Source organism: Malaclemys terrapin, chromosome 7 (genome assembly GCF_027887155.1).
Source record: "Malaclemys terrapin pileata isolate rMalTer1 chromosome 7, rMalTer1.hap1, whole genome shotgun sequence".
NCBI lineage: Eukaryota > Metazoa > Chordata > Testudines > Emydidae > Malaclemys > Malaclemys terrapin.
Window position 1 is genome coordinate 54,268,388 of NC_071511.1, and position 22,388 is coordinate 54,290,775.

A 22,388-nucleotide genomic window follows, 5' to 3' on the forward strand; every position below is an offset into this window, starting at 1 on the left:
TGCAATATGTTCTTAACATGTATTTGGCAATTAGTGCCTAAGCCACGCCTCTTCCAGACACAGGAATGAGATTCCGCCTGCTGGAATGGGTCTCCCATGTAAATGGAGCAAGGTGTGATCAAAGACAATGAAAACCACATTTGCATGCCAGGTAAGCAAAGCTAGCGGGAGAGCCAGGAGGGAACAAGCGACCACTTAACAAATGCGAGAGGGGATGGACAGTGGTGGATTACAGTTTTATGGGGCCCTGGGCCAAAGCAAGTGTGGGCCCTTCCCCACCCCTTCCGCCTGCAGCCCCCGCCCCCAGCGTTCCTGCCGGGGAGTGGGGTTCGGGCTTCCCCCCATCCTGGTAAGAGCCCTGGTTGGGCAGGGGAAGCCCCCACACCCTAACCTCCCTCCCCAGCAGCCATGCTGGGTGGGCGGGCAGAGCGGGGCAAGACCCCAAGTTCTGATCCTGATCCCCAGCAGGTGGAGCGGGTTGGGGCACAGGGGTGCCCATTTTTCCCGGGCCTCCAATTGGCACAGCAGCACAGCATTCTAGGCACCCAGAGTTGCAGAGCAGGCAGTGACACAACCCCTCACTGGTCTGGGTTGAACCCCAAAGTGTCACACCAATCCCATGCACTTGTGAATCTTCCCTTCCCTTCCGCCCCCGGAATGGTAGATGTAATTAGAGACAGGTGAATGCTGAAGAAAAAAAGTTTCCACAAATATTCTTTTGAATTTTTACAGTAACTTGTTTCAACTGTGATCATATACCACCAGAAAGCTGACTGCAAGTGCAATGCTCAATCAGGGAAGAGAAACATACTGTGAGTAAACCTGTCTCCAGTCAAAACACCAACTCTCAACAATACACAGATAAAAAAGAACTCCAAGAAAAGATTTTAACAAGCTGAGAAAAATCCAAATCTGTTTGCAAACAATTCAAACAGGAAGAGTCAACATTTTAAATATGCTTCTAGAATGCTCACTTTTGAGCAAGGATTCCCCCCTACTTAAATACATCTAGGGCCAGATGCTCAGCCCTTCAAGTTTCCTCTAGCACAGAGGAGACCAAAGCTTGCATAGATCTAATATAGCCAGCTACTCATCAGCCCTGCCTGCTTCCCCACCCCCAAAATAGGGGACATTCCAGGATAGGGAGGTGGCATGTCAGGAACAAGAGGGGCTGGCCCAAAGCACAAAGTGTTCCAGTGTTTCTATTATCCACTAGTGCTCCCTGAGGTTGCTCTAACTTGTGGTAAGGGATAGTTCAACCCCTGGCAGCCCCCAGGATGTGGAGAATTGAGCCATTTATGCCCCTTCCTCAGATCTGCCAATCACTTGCCTGGCACCACTTTGAGGTGCCAGACAAAGTTCAAATATCATTTAAAAAACCCTTCACTAGAGAGACAATCAGAACATCTGAAGAGAATGAAAGGAGAGAGTGAAGGGAGGAAATTCCTTATTACACAGGGTCATTCTGTTTTAATCAGTGGCCTAATACAGTGGGGGTTTTCAACCTTTTTTAACTTGCGGCCCCCTAAAAAGTTTCAAATGGAGGTGCAGACACCTTTGGAAATCTTAGATAGAGTTTGCGGACCTGTTTCACCACAGGTTGAAAACCACTGGCCTAATGTGATCCAGTGAGTCCACCTGCAGTCTATGTCCTCTAACCCAGATAGGTTCAACTAGGCACAGCTAATCAACTGTGTATGCATTTGTCAGTTCAACACTTCTTTATTCTCACATTGATTTTCGTCACTACACAGTTTGATCTCCTAGAGCAGCCATCGAACAGGCAGCACAGCTTCCAATACCACCATGGGCAGCAGTGACAAACACCGTGAGTGAGCTCAGACCTGGAGCCTGCAGGAGGACGCAAAGGTCCACACACAGCCTCCAGAACCAGAACCAGAAGAGCCACGTTAAAGAAACGTAAGAGTTTTTCATTGTTTCCAAGGTAAAGCATGCGAGAGACTGATGCTGGTTGACATAATACTGTTATTTATACAGCGCCTGCCTGCCAAAGTGCTTGGGGCACTCTGCTGCAAAAATCAAAGCAAATGCAATGAATGAAAACATAATCAAATAAGAATACACCACAAATGAGGAGGCCAGTTTTAGAATAGGAGAGAAAGGGATCAGAAGGGACTAAGTATAGGGCCAGAGGCCATTCAACAAGCTTTTAAAGACAGGAAACGTTAAGGAGCTCTTTAAAACCAGAGAGACAGTTATTGCTATTTATATGTTGAACACACAGCAACAGACAGGCCCTGCCCTGAAGAGCCTACAGTGTAATTGGACAACACCAACAAAAGGTGGTGGGGGAAACAGACACAAAGGGGATAAATGATTTCCCAGGGTCCTCCAGCAGGACAATGGCAGAGTTGAATAGAGCTGACTGTGGAGATATCTGAGCCATTAGCGATTATCTTCAAAAAATCACTGAAGACGGGAGAGATTCCAGATGACTGGAGAAAGGCAAATATATTTGCCTATCTATAAAAAGGGAAATAAGGACAACCCGGGGAATTACAACCAGTCAGCTTAACTTCTGTACCCGGAAAGATAATGGAGCAAATAATTAAGCAATTGATTTACAAACAGCTAGAGGATAATAAGGTGATAAGTAACAGTCAGCATGGATTTGTCAAGAACAAATAGTGTCAAACCAACCTGATAGCTTTCTTTGACAGGGTAATAAGTCTTGTGGATAGGGGGGAAGTGATAGACGTGGTATATCTTGACTTTAGTAAAGCTTTTCATACTGTCTCGCATGACCTTCTCATAAACAAACTAGGGAAATACAACCTAGATGATGCTACCATAATGTGGATATGTAACTGGTTGGATAACCATTCCCAGAGAGTAGTTATCATTGGTTCACAGTCATGCTGGAAGGGCATAACGAGTTGTGTGACGCAAGGATCAGTTCTGGGTCTGGTTCTGTCAATATCTTCATAAATGATTTAGATAATGGCATTGAGAGTACACTTATAAAGTTTGCAAATGGGAGGGGTCGCAAGTTCTTTGGAGGATAGGATTAAAATTCAAAATGATCTGGACAAACTGGAGAAATGATCTGAAGTAAACAGGCAGTAGTAAAATGACAAATGCAAAGTACTCCACTTAGGAAGGAACAATCAGTTGCACACATACAAAATGAGAAATCTCTGCCTAGGAAGGAGTATCACGGAAAGGGATCTGGGAGTCATACTGGACCATAAGCTTAATATGAGTCAACAGTGTAACACTGTTGCAAAAAAACTGAACATCATGCTGGGATGTATTAGCAGGAGTGTTGTAAACTAGATGCAAGAAGTAATTCTTCTGCTCTACTCTGCCAGGCAGGTGGGAGAGACCCCTGACCCCCTCCCCAGCAGAAGCATCAGGCAGGTGGACAGAGCAGGACAAATTCCTGCACCCTGAGCCCACTCCCCAGCAGAAGTGCCAGGCGGGCTGAGCAGGGCGCGGAGGTGGCCATTTTTCCAGGGCCCCCCAGTTGGCCAGGACCCCAGGCATGGGGCCCGCTGGCCCAGTGGCTAATCTGCCACTGGTTTAATGGGATCATGAATTTATTGATGGCAAACTGTTCTATGCCGTTATTGTGAAGCATCCAGGGAAGTGCAGCCAATTGAACTGATCAGTCTGTGTCACTTAACTGGAATGTCCCACAGACCACTGAATTGTCTATGGGCAATAAGGAGAAGTATGATACAATTAATAATAATTAGCATATTAGACCAAATCCTGGTCTCCAACAATGGCACATGGCTTTCCAGTCAAGTCAATGGGGGCTGCACAAGCATATTCTGAGCACTCTCAGCTACCTGATATCTGGGCAGGGTAATGAGTCACCTGCCTCAGTGAGTCAGCAGAACCCATTCAGCCTCTTTCCCAGCAGAATCAACACCTGATGGGTGTGCTAATTCAGGCAAACCTTGCCAGTCTGTTACAGATAGACAATCATTCTTTACTTGGATGTGATGGTTCTTTTGGTTTCACCCATGCTACACACAGGTTCACACTCACATGCAGAAAGACACTTGGGAAGCTGCCAATATGTATCAGAAAAGCATCTAATACTACAGGTAGCCCAATAAGTGGCTGTGAAACACATCAGTACACAAGAGGTTGGCAGTGGAGAATGGCCAGTGAGGACTCTTCCTCTAAAAAATGCCACCTGCATGAGACTGGGGATCTCCTGGAGTGATATGGCATGGTGCTTCCAAGAGCCCCTGCTGTCTGTAGTAAGGTAGCACTATTTCCAGCTGGCCTAAGAGTGAGTAAACTCATGAATCTCCATCCCAACCGTAAGGACCCTTCTCCATCTCAACGGTAAGGACCCTCCATTTTAGCCCTGAGGATTCTGGGAGAGAGGAGTCAGCAGAGAACCAGAAAGGTGGGTGAACACACAAAAACTCCCCTTAGACTGATGTTGCAAATTATCCAGGGCTTTAGAAAGAAGGGAGACCTATTATGCTTTTCCAGCTGACGCCAGGGAGCCAAAACAGCGCATGCACCAGTGGCAGCTCTGGCCCTCTGGGTGTAATTGGATGCAACTTCAATGGAATTGCAGCTGCTTACACCAGCAATTTGCCCCAGTCACTTTGTGGAAGGAGAAGAGGGGCAGCATTATAAAGGGAGAAAATAAATGAATAGCTTCGTTATTACGATGCTCAAGGTCTCATTCTCCTCTCATGGCAGCAAGCCACTGATTTCAACTGCGTTACTCCTGATTTTACATCAGTGTCAGTAAGGTTAGACTCACCCCTCTTTCCCATCTTGGGCTCTTCTTTCAGCATCTCTCTAGATTTAGCTGAAGATGAGTCCATTTCCTCTTCCCCAGTGGGAGATTCAAGCCAGCCGAGCCCAGGCTGCCTGAGAAGAGCACTGGCACATCCTCATGTAAATCATTGCTCATTACATGTATTAGAGCATGTCAAGGAGGAGAGTGAGTAATGCTCTTCATACTGACAAAACTAAATACTTGCTTCTCAGGAAGGCAGCGCAGAGAGGTTGGCACCCAGCCCAGGCCCCAAAATAGTAGCAGATACCGCCAATTCTAATCTTTCAGCATCTGTTACATAAAAGTGTTAAAGACACGAGAAGTGCCACTACTTACTGATACATTAGGTGAGGGTCAGTAAGCGAGGCAATGGGTCAAATGCATAACAATACACCCACAGGGCTCTGTTTTAATTACATTTCTTCACATGGAATCACAATAGGCACTAATACCAATAAATAAAATGCAACAAAAATCTAACATTTACTCCTGGGGGAATTCGGTGCCAAAAAATTAAAAATTCTGTGCACAATATTGCAAAATTCTGCATATTTTATTTGTCAAAATAACACAATATAATCATGCCAGTTTCAATTATTTTGGTAATTTATTTCAAAATACTTCTCCAGTAAGTATGTCTGTAACAATACAGAAAACAAAAAAAGATTCAGGAAATGTTTTTTAACAAATTGATTCCTTACCAGGCATATTAATACAGAACTTTGAGTAATAATTAATTTAAACTACAATACAGAACTGTATTTCCCACACCCCTCAGAAGCACTGCAAAGGCTTGGGGGAGTCTGGGATAATGGAGGAGCTGTGGGAGAGGCAAGTAATTCCTGGGCAGGAACCTGGGAGTGAACCTGGAGGGTTGTTGGGTGTGGGTGGGAGAAGTATGGAGCAGTTTTCTGGGGTGTGGAGGGATTGTTGGGGAGCCTCCTCCATGCAGACCTTGGCTGACACCATTCAGTGCCTCTCCCATTCAGTCAGGCACATCTGCCCTTATCCCTGTGTAATCCTGCACTTCCCCTCCCCTGTGTCCCTGCACCCTCACTCAGCTACTCACCCCCGTCCCCATGTGTCCCTGCACTCTCATTCAGCCACCCCTCCCCTTGATCCCCATGTGGCTCTTCACTCCCTCCCATTCAGCCCTTAGCTCAGTGCGGTCACCCCACTAGCTCCTGTGCCCCCAATGCAGTCTTCCCCCCCCACACTAGTCCTTCTGAACGCCAGTCTATGTGACCCCCCCCTCCCCAGCAGCCCCGTGTGCCCCACTCTGTCCATCCCCCACATATCCTGTGCCTCCTCACCTGGCCTCATGGGTATGTCACTGTGACGAATGCAGCCTCGGCCCCCTCCCTCTCTGACTGGCTGCTCCAGCCCATGAGCCAGCTGCCCTATCTTCTGGCACCACAGCTAGGGTGACCAGACAGCAAATGTGAAAAATTGGGACAGGGGGTGGAGGTAATAGGAGCCTATATATAAAAAAAGACCCCAAAATCGGGACTGTCCCTATAAAATCAGGACATCTGGTCACCCTAACCGCAGCAATCTCTGGTGAGTAAAGGTGTAATTGAAGCACCTCTCCGGCAGAATGTATTTTCTGCAGGAAAAAAAAATCTGCAGGGGACATGAATTCTGCACAGAATTCCCCCAGGAGTAAACATTTGAGATCTGGCTCACTGTCTGGGTTCCTAAGAAGCTGTGCTCAATAAAACTGTCTAAGGAGAAAAAACAGACAGAGGATGGAGAGACAACACAGTGAATAGCAACAAGACAATGTACAATACCACTACCGATGGGAAGCATGCTTAGGATGAGACTGCAGCAATTAGACGATGATTCTTACTCCACTTCCATTTGGGACAGCATTTGCCATAATGCAGAGGTTCTCGACTTGTGGAGGTCACACACTGCTATCGCGGGGTTGCAAGCACCCTGCCCTCCAGAGATTGCTATACAGCAGGGGTACCCCAGCTCACTCCTGGCTGGATGAGAAGCAGTCCTGGAGGTTGGGAGGTCCCAGCATGGAAAAGGTTGAGGATGAAGCATTTCTCAAATGCGGCCACCAGGGGCTTTTCATGAGGCCAGAGCCTCCTGGGGGGTGATGGGGGTGCACAGGTGTCCTCTCCTCCAGGGCTGCCAGGAGGTGTTGGGCCCTTTCGTCCTCTGGAGCCACAAACTTTGAAGGAGCAGGCAGGCGGGTGGGGCTTGGGCTTCAGACCTGGGGTGGGGGACAGCAGGCTCCATCCCTTGGCCACAGACTTTGAGCCCTGACCCCGGTCCCAGCTCACCCCGCTCCCACCTGCTGCTTCCTCTGGCTTTGGGCTCCAGCCATGCAGCAGTGGGCTCTGACCCCAAGCCACAGGGGTTTCAGACTCCAACAGTGGGGTCATGTGATCCAGCTCTGGCTCCCAGCCGTGCAGCAGTGACTGACAGCCTCAAGCTCACCTCCTCTCACCCCCACATTGGCCCTGGCCCCCACTGCATCCTCCAGCCCCAGTCCCTGGCTGCACAGCTGCAGGGCTCCGGTCCCCAGACTCACCCCCCTCATCACCCCTGGCCCCAGCTGCCCCCTTACCATCCAGGGATTAGTTTATCTCCCAGCTTGCCAGGGCTATTGTGAAAAGTCTGTTGTGTAGAGTAAGTCTGTTGTGAAAAGTGGTATTTGTATGTTTGTTAATATCACTTTTCACTGCCTCCCAGCTAGCTAGCAAGTCTGCTACTAGTGAAAAGTGATATTAACAAAATACAAATATCATTTTTCACAGAAACAGACTTACTAGCTAGCAAGTCTTAAAAAAATAAGCAAACACCACCACCAAAAGAAACAACAACAACAACAACAAAAAGGGACAAGAACATGCAAAACACATTATTTGTTTCTATTCTGTTTAGGTCCAGTAAAGAACAGAAAACTGTACATTATTTTTATTATTGAGTCTGCGAAAAAACCCTACATCAATACATTACAATGATTTGGACATGTATATATGCATATTTATTTTGTTTTTCCTAAAGTTAATTGAGTATTTTTGGAAAAACTGTCAGAGCAGCCATCAGCAATAGTTGGTGGCCGCACTGTGAGGCCACCAAAAATTTTCTTGTGAGAACCCCATAGCGTATCAGACCATTGCTGTACCAAGTACATTTTTCTGCCTCCAGCAACAATCTATACCTGATACTCAAAAGGAAGGCAAGCATCTCTCACTCCCATCACTGCCCCCCACTTCTCATTAATGTACCTGATTAATTCTACAGTGCTGTGCATGGAGGACAACATTTTTACCTGACCCCTGTGGCAATCATTTTAAGCCCTGAAGCATAACCCTGGATACCTTATCTCAGCTAGCAACAAAAACATTATTAAATGTTTGTAAAGGAAATTGGTGCTTTAAATCCAGCCATGTTTCGACTCCGAGATGAATATAAGTTTTCATGGCTAACAACTATGGTAATATTTTCAGTCTGAAGAGGGATGGGGCGGGGGGGGGGGGGGGGGAAGAATGCAAAACTTAGATCAGAAGCAGGTCTCTCAACTTTGATTTTATAGCAATTATCCTCCTTCTACACCACTACTCAAAACCCACCTTTCTCTGTAACACTAACAATTCTCTTATTCTCATGCTTCAAGAGGAGAAGAGGCCCCTTAATTTCAAGCAGTTCTCTCTGAAAATGGGCTTCAGAGTCTTTGCCAAGGAGAATAATAGAAAAATCAATGCCAACAGCAAGAGGGGAAATATGCAGAAGAGCCACTGGCATTTGCTTGAACAGAACAGCTGGAATAAGTTGTCAATTTCACTTACCATAATTTCAGGCTGCACTGCCTGGCAAAGGGGACCATTAAAGAAAAGAAAGAGCTTGTGACAAGCTTATGACACATCTCAAAAGCAATAGCAGCCCTTCAGTTATTCAAGAAGCTGTGGAATGACAAACAGATGGAAATGAGAAAAAAAAAAACAAAAAACAGAACAATGTCATAAAACAAGTTCTTCTCTTGAGTGCAGGGGCAATGGCAGGCAGATGTACCATTGCCAGAGCAGAATCTGTCTGATCCAGTGCAATGACAGCATTACCTACAAATTAAACCACAGCATGCTGGGCAGAGAAAAACACAAGTAGTATGATTCAGTCGTGTCCTGCACATGCAGAAAGAATGCTGACCACACATCAAAACCCAGAGAGGAAAAGCAGAGACAATGCACTCTTCCAGGAAGAACAAGATCTACTTTGCAATGACTTATAACCCTTACATATCTGGTTATAGGTGCTGGTAATTGTATCTCAGCCTGGAGAGTCACAAATAGATTTTAGTGGGTTGCAACCAGTCTTCATTTCTTTAATGACTAGATAGAAGAGGGCAAACTTTGTTGTATTGCAACATGGGGTTGTTGTATGGAAAAGGTTGAGAAACACGGATAAGAAAATGTGGTGTATGAAGCTACACCTCTATAGAACACGATCCGATATAACACGAATTCGGATATAATGCGGTAAAGCAGTGCTCCGGGGGGGGGGGGGGGGGAGGCGGAGCTGTGCGCTCAGGCGGATCAAAGCAAGTTCAATATAACATGGTTTCACCTATAACGCAGTAAGATTTTTTGGCTCCCGAGGACAGTGTTATATCGGGGTAGAGATGTATGTAATGGACAGAATGGGTCATGGGATGTGTTCTCTGTACTGTAACTTCAAATGCATAAGAGTCTCCAAGATGTGATAGAGCTGCCATTCTGTGTTTCAGGTCACATGCAGAAAGCAAGTAACTGAGGCCAAGCTCTTTCAAGGTATTTAGGCTCATAACTTCCACAGGAATCAATAAGAGGTAGGTGCAATAACTTCCAGGATCTGGGCCTTTTTTTGTGTCTCTCTCTCCCCACTGCCCCTTGGAGACTTTATATTTGTTCTTTGTTGTTTTCCTTCATCTGAAATCAGTCATTTAGACTGGAAAGTACATTTTGCTTTTTGCAGGAGGAAATATTATGGGTGCGTATTGTTCAGAACTAGAGGAAGGAAAAAAAGCCTTGTGTTCTAGAGGCCATTCTTGCCCTTCATACTTGTACAAACTGTGTGTAATTTCAGAGTCTTTATACAGAACACAGTGAAAAGCCGCCATAAGATATTGATTGTAATCACTAAGGCAAAGTTTTTGCATCTCATGTGTTTCCTTGCCTCTGCACAACCTGTCTTATACCAGAAACTGCAAGTAATGATAACAGCTGACATGACTACACTGGGCATGATTTTCAGTTACACTAAGGAACTTAGATGCCACTCTGACAGCATAAAGGGGCATTGAAGTGGATGGAAACAGCCTCTTGAGAATATCCCCTGTATATGGCCTCTCCAGCTAGCATAAACTTAGCATAAGGGCTTCCGCAGATCAGTGACACAGCCAGAGTGCACTGCACTACAGCTACTCCATCCTTCTTGGTGTTCATAGGGGGCCTGGGAAATAGAATGTAGATTAGGTCAGCCCAGAGGTTGCTCTGATTTACTCTGACAGACAGATTGGCCCCTGCCTGACTCCAGAATTAGAGGAGCACAAATTTGGCTTAAAGGCTGCTTCAAGCCCAGGAAGACAGCAATGGAGAATCAGGCCTATTATGACAAGAGTTACAAATTCTCTTCGATTGGCTAGATGCAAACTGTTAGATCCAGCTCATCTATGCTGTCCCTCATTAACTTAGTAAGGAGGGCTTTAAACTAGGTTCACCAGGGGAAGGAGACCAAAGCCCTGAGGTAAGTGGGGAAGTGGGACACTGGGAGGAAACACGAGCAGGAGAGCGCAAGAGGGGAGGACTCCTGCCTCATACTGAGAAAGCAAAACGATCAGCGAGTTATCTTAAATGCCTATCCACAAATGCAAGAAGCCTGGGCATCAAGCAGGGCGAACTGGAAGTTCTGGCACAGTCAAGGAATTATGATGTGATTGGAATAACAGAGACTTGGTGGGATAACTCACATGACTGGAGTACCGTCATGGAAGGACAGGCAGGGCAGAAAAGGTGGGGGAGATGCATTGTATGTAAGAGAGCAGTCTGACTGCTCTGAGCTGCGGTATGAAACTGCAGAAAAACCTGAGAGTCTCTGGATTAAGTTTAGATGTGTGAGCAAAAAGGGTGATGTGGTGGTGGGAGTCTGCTATAGACTGCCAGACCAGGGAGTTGAGGTGGACGAGGCTTTCTTCTGGCAACTAACAGAAGTTACTAGATCACAGGCCCCGGTTCTCACTGGAGACTTCAATCACCCTGATATCTGCTGGGAGAGCAATACAGCGGTACACAGACAATCCAGGAAGTTTTTGGGACGTGTAGGGGACAATTTCCTGGTGCAAGTGCTAGAGGACCCAACTAGGGACAGAGCTCTTCTTGACCTGCTGCTCACAAACAGGGAAGAATTAGTAGGGGAAGCAAAAGTGGATGGGAACCTGGGAGGCAGTGACAATGAGATGATAGAGTTCAGGATCCTGACACAAGGAAGAAAGGAGAGCAGCAGAATACGGACCCTGGACTTCAGAAAAATAGACTTTGACTCCCTCAGAGAACTGATGGGCAGGATCCCCTGGGAGAATAACATGAGGGGGAAAGGAGTCCAGGAGAGCTGGCTGTATTTTAAAGAATCCTTATTGAGGTTGCAGGAACAAACCATCCCGATGTGTAGAAAGAACAGTAAATATGGCAGGCGACCCGCTTGGCTTAACGGTGAAATCCTTGCTGATCTTAAACACAAAAAAGAAGCTTACAAGAGGTGGAAGATTGGACAAATGACCAGGGAGGAGTATAAAAATATTGTTCAGGCATGCAGGAGTGAAATCAGGAAGGCCAAATCACACTTGAAGTTGCATCTAGCAAGAGATTTTAAGAGAAACAAGAAGGGTTTCTTCAGGTATGTTAGCAACAAGAAGAAAGTCAAGGAAAGTGTGGGCCCCTTACTGAATGAGGGAGGCAACCTAGAGACATAGGATGTGGAAAAAGCTAAAATACTAAATGCTTTTTTTGCCTCTGTCTTCACGAACAAGGTCAGCTCCCAGACTACTGCACTGGGCAGCACAGCATGGGGAGGAGGTGACCAGCCCTCTGTGGAGAAAGAAGTGGTTCAAGACGATTTAGAAAAGCTGGATGAGCACAAGTCCATGGGGCCGGATACTCTGCATCCAAGGGTGCTAAAGGAGTTAGCGGATGTAATTGCAGAGCCTTTGGCCATTATCTTTGAAAACTCATGGCTATCGGGGGAGGTCCCATATGGCTGGAAAAAGGCTAATGTAGTGCCCATCTTTAAAAAAGGGAAGGAGGAGGATCTGGGGAACTACAGGCCAGTCAGCCTCACCTCAGTCCCTGGAAAAATCATGGAGCAGCTACTTAAGGAATCTATTTTGAAGCACTAGAGGAGAGGAAAGTGATCAGGAACAGTCAGCATGCATTCATCAAGGGCATGTCATGCCTGACTAACCTAATTGCCTTCTATGACAAAATAACTGGCTCTGTGGATGAGGGAAAAGCAGTGGATGTGTTATTCCTTGACTTTAGCAAAGCTTTTGATAGGGTCTCCCACAGTATTCTTGCCACCAAGTTAAAGAGGTATGGGCTGGATGAATGGACTATAAAATGGATAGAAAGCTGGCTAGATCGTCGGGCTCAACGGGTCTAGTTGGCAGCCAGTATCAAGAGGTCCTGTGGCCAGTTTTGTTCAGTATCTTCATTAATGATCTGGAGGATGGCGTGGACTGCACCATCAGTAAGTTTGCAGAGGATACTAAACTGGGAGGAGTGGTAGATATGCTAGAGGGTAGGGATAGGATACAGAGGGACCTAGACAAATTAGAGGATTGGACCAAAAGAAATCTGATGAGGTTCAACAAGGACAAGTTCAGAGTCTTGCACTTAGGACGGAAGAATCCCATGCACTGCTACAGACTAGGGACTGAATGGCTAAGCAGCAGTTCTGCAGAAAAGGACTAGGGGTTACAGTGGACAAGAAGCTGGATATGAGTCAACAGTGTGCCCTTGTTGCCAAGAAGGCTAACGGCATTTTGGGCTGTATAAGTAGGGACATTGCCAGCAGATCAAGAGATGTGATCATTCCCCTCTATTCGACATTGGTGAGGCCTCATCTGGAGTATTGTGTCCAGTTTTGGGCCCCACACTACAAGAAGGATGTGGAAAAGTTGGAAAGAGTCCAGCGGAGGGCAACAAAAATGATTAGAGGGCTGGAGCACATGACTTATGAAGAGAGGCTGAGGGAACTGGGATCGTTTAGTTTGCAGAAGAGAAGAATGAGGGGGGATTTGATAGCGGCTTTCAACTACCTGAAAGGGGGTTCCAAAGAGGATGGATCTAGACTGTTCTCAGTGGTAGCAGATGACAGAACAAGGAGTAATGGTCTCAAGTTGCAGTGCGGGAGGTTTAGATTGGATATTAGGAAAAACTTTTTCACTAGGAGGGTGGTGAAGCACTGGAATGGGTTACCTAGGGAAGTGGTGGAATCTCCTTCCTTAGAGGTTTTTAAGGTCAGGCTTGACAAAGGCCTGGCTGGGATGATTTAGTTGGGGATTGGTCCTGCTTTGAGCAGGGGGTTGGACTAGATGACCTCCTGAGGTTCCTTTCTACCCTGATATTCTATGATTCTATGGAGGTGGCATTCACACTACTAACTCTAGATGATCATCACAGAAATCCCGTCAGCTTTCAAAGAGTCCACCCATGAAATATGACTTGCTAACCAATTTCTATTTAGATAATAATAGGCATTTTTAGAAGGAGTTAGTCAAATTAATGCTGGAGGGGCCAGTAGAATGGCAAACACATGTTGAGAGGTTACCAACAAAACTAGAGGATTACTTAGCTGGAAAGGAGGCAAGCAAGAATGAGACCTCACTGATTTTGGAACAGCAAATGAAGTAATGAATAAATGAATTTTCAAACTAGATTCATTTGTCCTGATTTATGTTGCATCGTGCTATAAAATGGCAATAAATGTAACACCAGGACAGCCTTTTAGGGGGGAAAAAGGCAAGACAAAGTCAGGCCAAGGAATTTATTACCACAAGAGGTACTAGAGGGAAATAGCTGCAGTGGATTTTCAAAAAGGACTAGAAAATGTTATGAACATAAATAATATCTGCAGCTGCAAGAGCTACAAGAGTCCCAAGGGTAATCAACCCTTTTTTCCGTGTGCACTTGGGCGTTGAGGTTTGCCGTCTTCTGAGGTAGAAATGGCTGAACATGTACAATCTGGATCTGGATCCTGAATGGCCTCAAAGATCAAAGTTTTTCAATCTGGGGTTTGGGTCAAGCACCCCACTATTCTAAGGTATTGGGTAATGACCACTGCCAGCGGCAGGAGACTGACATAAGTGGACACTCAGTGTATCTGATATGGCAATTCCTATCTGCAATGATTTATTAAGTTGGGAAAGCTATTCAGTGAGACACAAATGGCTTGCTTTATATCAGCCATCCTCATATTGCCCCACCAGTGACTCAACCCACTGTTGAGTGCTGGTCAGTCCCTACGTCCATTCTGTCCGTGGTCTCATTATTAGACTACCTGGGAAGGGTGTCGGCTCTGATGGGGACCCACTTCTACTAGGGCTGTCACTTGACAATCCATCCTGTCCGATACAGCCGTGATTCTAAAACCACACACCTGGGCCATCTCTTGAATGACCAATTGCGACATCCTCCTCTCTGATCTCCTCATCCTTCCTCCCAATCCCAAAATCATCTTCTTGTCTCACGGCTCTAACCATGGACCAGCTCTTTATCATGGACCAAAGATGGATTTGAACCTATGACCCAGTTATGTTCATTATTGGCACTCTGATTAATATGGTAATGAAAGATTAGATTGACAGGATGCCCTCATCTAGTCACCAGATCAGGCACTATTACATGCACTTGGGTTTTGACATTACATAATGCCTCTGACTTCCTACTATTTGGAAAGAGATTTCAGTTTCTCCTTTTTGCTTGTGCACATGGGTTTGTTGAGGGATTGTTTTAAAAAGAAGAACTTCCATTTTTCCATTCACAAGGGGCAAACTTCAAAATGTCAATCATTCAGTGCAGTCATTTTAGGTTAAGAGAACAGCACCACAACAAAGAACAGAAGTAAAGTCTCCATGAAAGAGTGCACCGAGTGTGTGTCCTCTATAATAGTCTGCACAGATCTGAGCACAAAATGGCTGCATGTCTCTAGACATGCAGGCCTTAGAGCGTTAAAGGTGCAGAACACAATGTAACCCTTCTGCCAGGTGATTAATGGCAGCAAACAAGGTTGAGTTCAATATATCTTGGGTCCCTCTTGACAAATAACTAAACTGGCTTGAGCCCCTCACCTGGAAACCTGGGTAAACAAAATGCACCAACCTGGAGTGCCCTTAGCAGGCAGATCTTCCCCACTCATAAGCACTCAGACTGTGCACAAACAAGGAAGTTGGCAGCAGGTATCAAGCGGAGGGTCCCAGGGGTCGATCTTGGGGCCGGTTTTCTTCAACATCTTTATTAATGATCTGGAGGATGGGATGGATTGCAGCCTCAGCAAGTTCGCAGATGACACTAAGCTGCGGGGGGAGAGGTAGATACACTGGAGGGATGGGTCCAGAGTGACCTAGATAAATTGGAGGATCGGGCCAAAAGAAATCTGATGAGGTTCTACAAGAATAAGTGCAGAGTCCTGCACTTAGGATGGAATCCCATGCACTGCTACAGGCTGGGTGGGGACTGACTGGCTAAGCAGCAGTTCTGCAGAAAAGGACCTGGGGATTACAGTAGACGAGAAGCTGGATATGAGTCAACAGTGTGCCCTTGTTGCCAAGAAGGCTAACGGTATATTGGGCTGCATTAGTAGGAGCATTGCCAACAGATCGAGGGAAGTGATTATTCCCCTCTATTCGGCACTGGTGAGGCCACATCTGGAGTACTGTGTCCAGTTGGAGCTCCCACTACAGAAAGGATGTGGACAAATTGGAGAGAGTCCAGCAGAGGACAACAAAAATGATTAGGGGGCTGGGGCACATGATTTATGAAGAGAGGCTGAAGGAACTGGGTTTGTTTAGTCTGCAGAAGAGAAGAGTGAGGGGGGATTTGATAGCAGCCTTTAACTATCTGAAGAGGGGTTCCAAAGCGGATGAAGCTCAGCTGTTCTCAGTGGTGGCAGATGACAGAACAAGGAGCAATGGTCTCAAGTTGCAGTGGGGGAGATCTAGGTTGGATAGTAGGAAACACTATTTCACTAGGAGGGTGGTGAAGCACTGGAATGGGTACCTAGAGAGGTGGTGGAATCTCCATCCTAAGAGGTTTTTAAGGCCTGGCTTGACAAAGCCCTGGCTGGATGATTTAGTTGGGGCTGGTCCTGCTTTGAGCAGGGGGTTGGACTAGATGACCTCCTGAGGTCTCTTCCAACCCTAATCTTCTATGATTCTAAGTCAATTTTGGGGAAAGGATATACAGTCATAAGCCTGGGAACCCCGCAACAGACTATATATGAAAATCAAGAGCAAAATACACAGTATATATCTAACTTCCTTCCTATCTGCCAATGAGAATGGCCCACAGGTAACAGTCCCTTGACCTGACCATCTCACCCACCGACAAAAACCCCTCTCATGGCTTGGGTCACATCTGGACCAAGAGAAGGACTCTTGGACTCTGTAACTGGGTGGTTAGGGTGGCACTATAGGTGACACAGGCCTGATTCAGAGCCGTTTTTTCCATCCCAGATCACTCTGAACCAGGCAGTGCAGCGACTTGATCCTGGGTCTCCCACATGTGAGGTCAGAGCCCTAACCACGTGGCTATGGAATGTGAGAAAATCCCTCTCTCACTCCCTAACCAGACAGCCGTGGACCTGAAGACATTGCTGAAACCTGTAGTTCTTGGTGAAATTAAATTGCACTGAAAATGTTCTATGTCTAAATACATGACAGGAAGTGAGATGTAATGGTGAACCTGCCAAGAGTGAAACTGGCCTGTTCCTAAGACGAGGACAGGTTTACAGAAGATGTGTAATAGACACCCTCTATTCACATAATGGATATAGTCAAGACAACAGCAGTGCCCCATCCTGTACCTATGAGCTGTTCTGGAGGGAGCAGCTCTAAGGATGAAAGGGTAATCCAATCATCGCAGCACATCTCTTTCAAGAGGCCATTCTTCACATCAGATGCTGTTTGCAAAGATAAATAACTGGGCTCTAGCTTCCTTGCATCTACAATGGGAAAGCATGTGTGTTCGCAAGTCATCCAAGCATTCATGGCCCCTCTCCTTGTTTATAGCTTTGCATAACATGCAAGCCTTCATTCCCCTGTGTTTTTCAATGTTCTCCAATATTTATCATGCACTCTGAACTCTCAGAGCTTCTCTCACAAACCAGGGTTGATTTTTTTGGCGGCTCTGAAAGCTTCCCAAATATGGTTATTAAATATCTGAGCAATAAAGAGACCCCACAAATATTCAAAAGCCAAATGAGCTATAAACATTTCAGACTCATAATAAATAAAAAATTGAGAGAAATGATGCAGCAGATTAAAAATCTGAGCAGCAAGATAGCTGTGCAGTTAACAAGAGTAGCAAAGAGTCCTTAGAAGGGTCCTACAACACAGTCAAATATGGTTGGAGAATTCCAAAAGGAAACACTTGTGAAGGGTTTGCAGCAGTGATGACTCACAGACAAAATTATCCAGAACACCGCGTGATTTGTAAAATACTTCTTAGGTGATGTGGCTCCATTTTTCAGATTTTAAAATAAGGAAATCGGATACAAAGAATCTGTTATAAAAACATGTGCCTAATTTAGCTGGCATTAAACATCCAGCTCAAACTTGGCCTGCTTCCTATACAGAGCTGCTTGAAATTGCAGCTTCACTAGCGGATGTCTTTGTGTATTTGATCCAGGGCAAAAGCTTGCCACTTCTTTTGGGTCGGTGCTACTCCAGAGAAGGGTCAGGAGGGAAAATTATCTGCCACCCAAGTTCCAGGGGCTCTGTGGGGAGCTACTTCCCCTTCAGACTGAGGGACTAAAAGGGGAGAGAAAGCACAGCCTGGTTGCACAGCTAGGATTGGCCTTACTGTGATGCACCCAGAATCGTGGGATCTTGGATGAGTCCTTGATTTCCTTTGCCTGAGCAAATAGGACAGACCCACAGAGAACATCTTTTAGCTGACTCTACTGGCAGCAGGGAGAATCACTGTCAAGCCACTACCATAAGCAACAGGAATTGGAGATTAACTGCACTGGAGATCACTTAGCCTCAATGGCTAGCTGAAGTCACCACGAACCAACCAAAGGCAGCTAAGAAAAAGTATTTATAGGATGGTGCTGGGGGGAGAGGAGGAAAGCAAAAGAGACTGAAGATGCTGGGCCAAACAAATTCCTGGTAAAAATCCATTGGCATCAATGGCATTTCATACTCTGGACCAAATTAATTACTGTGAAAGGGACACAGCTACTGGTGGGGAGAGGGTTAACCCCACCCCTTGCTAATAGTTAGCCATCACTGCACTCTGCTAGCAGGGATTGGTAGATCAGCCCCGTGCTCCTTGCAGGGAGGTGGTTGCACCTTGCTGACATCAGCGGCAAGGTCTGTTGAGGGGTAGGGCAGGTGGCAAATGCCTGCCCTCTCTCTGGTTAGGTTGAAACAAACCATTTGCTCTTGACGAGAACACTTTTACACATGGTTATATATATTCTTTCCCCCTCCATCCATGTAGGCAATAACAGTTTGTTTGTTTTTTAAGTTATAGCATGGCCAAGCTACCACTGTGTTTCACAAGGCTGTTCAAACAAGATTCTTCTTATAGTGCACCCAGGGCATTTGACCTGACTTTTGGACCTAAAAAAGCAGTTGGTCTTCAGTTTCTTTAATAAATAAATTCCACCTCAGGTGCTCAAACACTAGCCCAAACAAGTCGTGTTCTTTCCGTTAGCAGTCAGCCCCTAGTAAGTTCATTCCTAGGGCCAGATCCTCGGTTGGGGTAAATCAGCACAGCTCCACTGAACTCCCTGGGGGTTGAGGTGCATTTGGCAAAGTTGTGTAGTGCCCCACAGTGGGCCAGGCTATCTGCAGGCCAGGACGGAAGAGCGCTGTGTGGCAGTCACAGGCCTGGAATAACGGGCTTTCCCACGACTGGTGTCAATGGGCACAGAGCATCATGTAACCATTTCTTTCTTTTGCTTAAATCTGCAAGGTATGTAGTAGTGGAGATGGCTGAGATTAAATATTACACACTGGTCTGGAAACATGTTCTAGCCGTACTTGGAAAGAGTAGTTTCCAGGCTCAGTGGTTCACTATACACAGAGCAGGTTCTCATCTGGGTTAAATACGTAGTAGATTACATTTGAATGGTATAACAGTCCCAATAATTATTACGTCTGTTAGTCTATAAGGTGCCACAGGACTCTTTGCTCCAATAATTATTGGGTCATTTTTCCTAATATTCCACATTTCATCTAATCAACCACCCTATAACCTATGGCTTACTAGTCAGAGCCCCACAGGACAGCTAGGATGAGACTTCTACTAGTACAAACAGTTAGGAGGACCTAGAAAGCCAAGGTTCCCTGCAAATCACATCCATCCCATGAAACACGGACATGCCAGACTCACTCAGCATGGATGTAGTAGATTGACCTTCTCAGAGCCCGACTCATCCCTGTGCTGGAGGAATGCCTAAGCAGATCCTACACCTGTACCACAGCCCCTTTCAGCCTGCCACACAGGTGGAAAAAAGTGCTAGGGCTATGATGAAACCCACCTTGATCCTACACACACTATGGCAAAACTTCCATTGGTCCATAGGCTTCCCTGCAGCAAAGCATTTGAGCATGTGCTTATATACTGAGCAATGCAGTTTTAAGCACATGCATAAATGCTTAATTTCCATTGAAGTCAATGGTGCTTTGCTGAATAAGAATGGACTGCTAAATGAGGGTCCTAAAGATAAGGGGAAGACTATTGTCTTGTACAATTTATTCTCTTGTTTGCTACCAGACACTTACAGTTCAGAAACAAGGGAGAATCCTGAACAGTGTTCTCTCTAATTTCCCACACATGTGCGGAATGAATTCTGTTATGTACACCAATATGGAGGTGATGTGTGACAAGAAGTGCAGGTTCTGGCTGGGGATGCAGGCTGCCCTGGGGCTACGGAGGGGAGAGGCAGCACCTGGGCTGGGGGGAGAGGCACCTCTCCCCGCCACGGCAGCTCCAAGGATGGGGCTGCGGAATAGGCTCCTCTCCCACAGCCACAGCAGGTTGGGGGCTGGGCTAGGTTGGGGCCAGGGCACCTGTCCCCAGTCGCGGCAGGTACGAGGGATAGGCGCCTCTACCCCGGCAATGGCAGGTCCAGAACGGGCCTGGGTTTGGACTGGGGTAGGGCTACCCAGAGGGGGGGTGGCAATTTGCCCCAGGCCCCGGGCCCTGCAGGGGCCTCTGGCCCCATGTCTGATGCTCCCCCTCCCCGGGGCTCCCGGGCCCTGCCCCGCCTTTCCCCATCCCCCGGTGCCTCAGCGCGCCGCCACGCAGGAGCGGTCCTGGAAGCGCTGCAGCGCGGCGTGGCTCCAGCGGGACCTGAGCTCTGCCTCCTCCCACTGAGTCAGAGCCGCTCAGCCTCATGGTAAAGGAGCGGGGCAGTGACACGAGCTCCGGTCTCGCTGGAGTCATGCCACTGTAGCGTTGTCGAGGGCAGCTCCTGGACAGCGGCGTGTGCTGAGGCTCCGAGAGAGGGGAGAGGTGGGGGTAAGCGGCATAGGGGGGCTGGGGCCCAGGGGGCAACACAGGGTACATAAGGAAAGAAACCCCCTGGGAGGGAGCGGCCACCACCCCACCTAATGTGCCCAGAGAGACTACTTCTAGCCAGCACCCTTTTTTTTTTTTTTTTTTGGCTTGAGGTGGCAAAAAAGTTAGAGCTGGCCCTGGGCACACGGACTGCCCCCACCGTCCACTGCGGCAATTCGGCACGCTGCTTGGGGCAGCAAAAACAGTAAAGCCGGCCCTGCTTCTAGCCCTGCTTTCTCTCCCAGCTCAGGACTCCAGCACCCTGTCTTGCTGAGCCAGACACTTCTGCTCCAACAAAGACCCAGGGTCTGAATTACTTGCCCCAAAGCTGCAGGTTTACATGTCAGGAAAATTTCAGGGAGTAAAGACAAGAATTTTGGAAGAAAATGCCCAAGCCTATTTTTCTCCATGCAGTGCTCACACTCTGAACCTCTGTGGCACCCACGCTATGGAAACCAGTGTAGAGGTAAAAACGTATTTTGGAAATGTTCAGAAACTCTATAAAGTATTTGCTCTTAGCCCTGCGAGATGGAAAATTTTGCAGATCACTGTGAATATATCTCTTCACTCTGTATCTAAAACTAGGTGGAGCACAAGAGTTGATGCTGTTCGCCCCCTAATCAAAAATCACACAGGCATGCTGGAAAGTTTAATTAAAATTGAAGAGGAGCTTCATTTACCTCCTGAAATCCAGGCAGATGTTGACTGATTGATTAAGTGGCTTAAGTCATTTGAATTTGTACTTCTTACTACAATATGGTTTAAAGTACTTCAGTGTATTGATAAGAACAAGGTCCTATAAAGCTCCAAATTAACAATGGAAGAGGAAGCTAAACACGTGAGCAACTTAGTCAAGAAAATTCAAACATTGAAAGATTCTTGGCCAATTTTTTTTGAAGAAGCCAAACAAGTCACTTCAAGCCTTGGCAGTGACCCAAAAATGAAAAGTGACTCAAGGATCCGGAAGAACAAGCGATTCTTTGACGACACAGGGGATGCAGACTATACGTTTGACTCTTCCCCATATTCGGTTCAAAGTACAGGTGTTCTTCTCGACAATAGATTTGCTTCTATCAGAGCTAGGAGGTCTTTGTGAAAGAATGGCTGAAGCCTCAAATTTATTTTCACCCATTTTGTGTCCGCCAGATAAAATGGATGAATCTTCTATAGAAAATTTTGTTGACACTTTGGCCACAGCATATCCAAAAGACCTCCAGAGAGAAGATCTTAAAGAGGAACTTAGAATCTTTTACAAAATAAAACAAGATTCCAACTTAAGAGTTGATGGGTTATAACCTCTGCACTTACAAATCTGTAGAAACACATTTTCCAACCCTTTTTTGAAGAAAGCATTAAGAAGTGTATTTGTTTACGCCTACGAACAGTGTTGCCAGTGTCGGCAGCATCGGGAGAGCGTGCATTTAGTAAGCTAACACTGATTAAAAGTTGTTTGTGTTCAGCCACCGGGGAAGAAAGGCTGAACCATTTGCTCACTTTGAGCATAGAATATGAAATGGCCAAAGACATAAGTTTTGATGACATTATTAATGAGTTCGCCAAAATGAAAGCAAGGGAAAAAATTGCAGCTGTATAATTAATGTTCAGAACAATTTGTAAAAAAATGATTTCATAAGAAGCATTATGTAATTGCAAATGTATACATACCATTAAAGCATTTAATGTTTTTAAATAATGTATTTTGTGTATTTTCAAATTATTAAAAATTAATTTTTGAATGTATTTCACTGGGAATTTTTTTACATTTCCAAATGCAATACTATAGTATTGCAACTTTTTTTTATGGAAGGGGCCCCCGAAATTGCTTTGCCCCAGGC

At 46.1% G+C, this 22,388-nt stretch overlaps 1 protein-coding gene and 1 long non-coding RNA gene across 9 annotated transcripts in view; one reads left to right on the forward strand and one right to left on the reverse strand.

Moving 5' to 3' along the window:
• Nucleotides 1-22,388, reverse strand: part of SORBS1 (sorbin and SH3 domain containing 1) — a 289,445-nt gene that overhangs the window by 148,239 nt on the left and 118,818 nt on the right. The window lies entirely within an intron of this gene.
• LOC128840548 (uncharacterized) lies at nt 58-22,147 on the forward strand. The gene is made up of 5 exons (XR_008445667.1): nt 58-151; nt 733-812; nt 1,755-1,920; nt 9,519-9,599; nt 21,139-22,147. It is a non-coding gene; the product is annotated as an uncharacterized LOC128840548 (long non-coding RNA).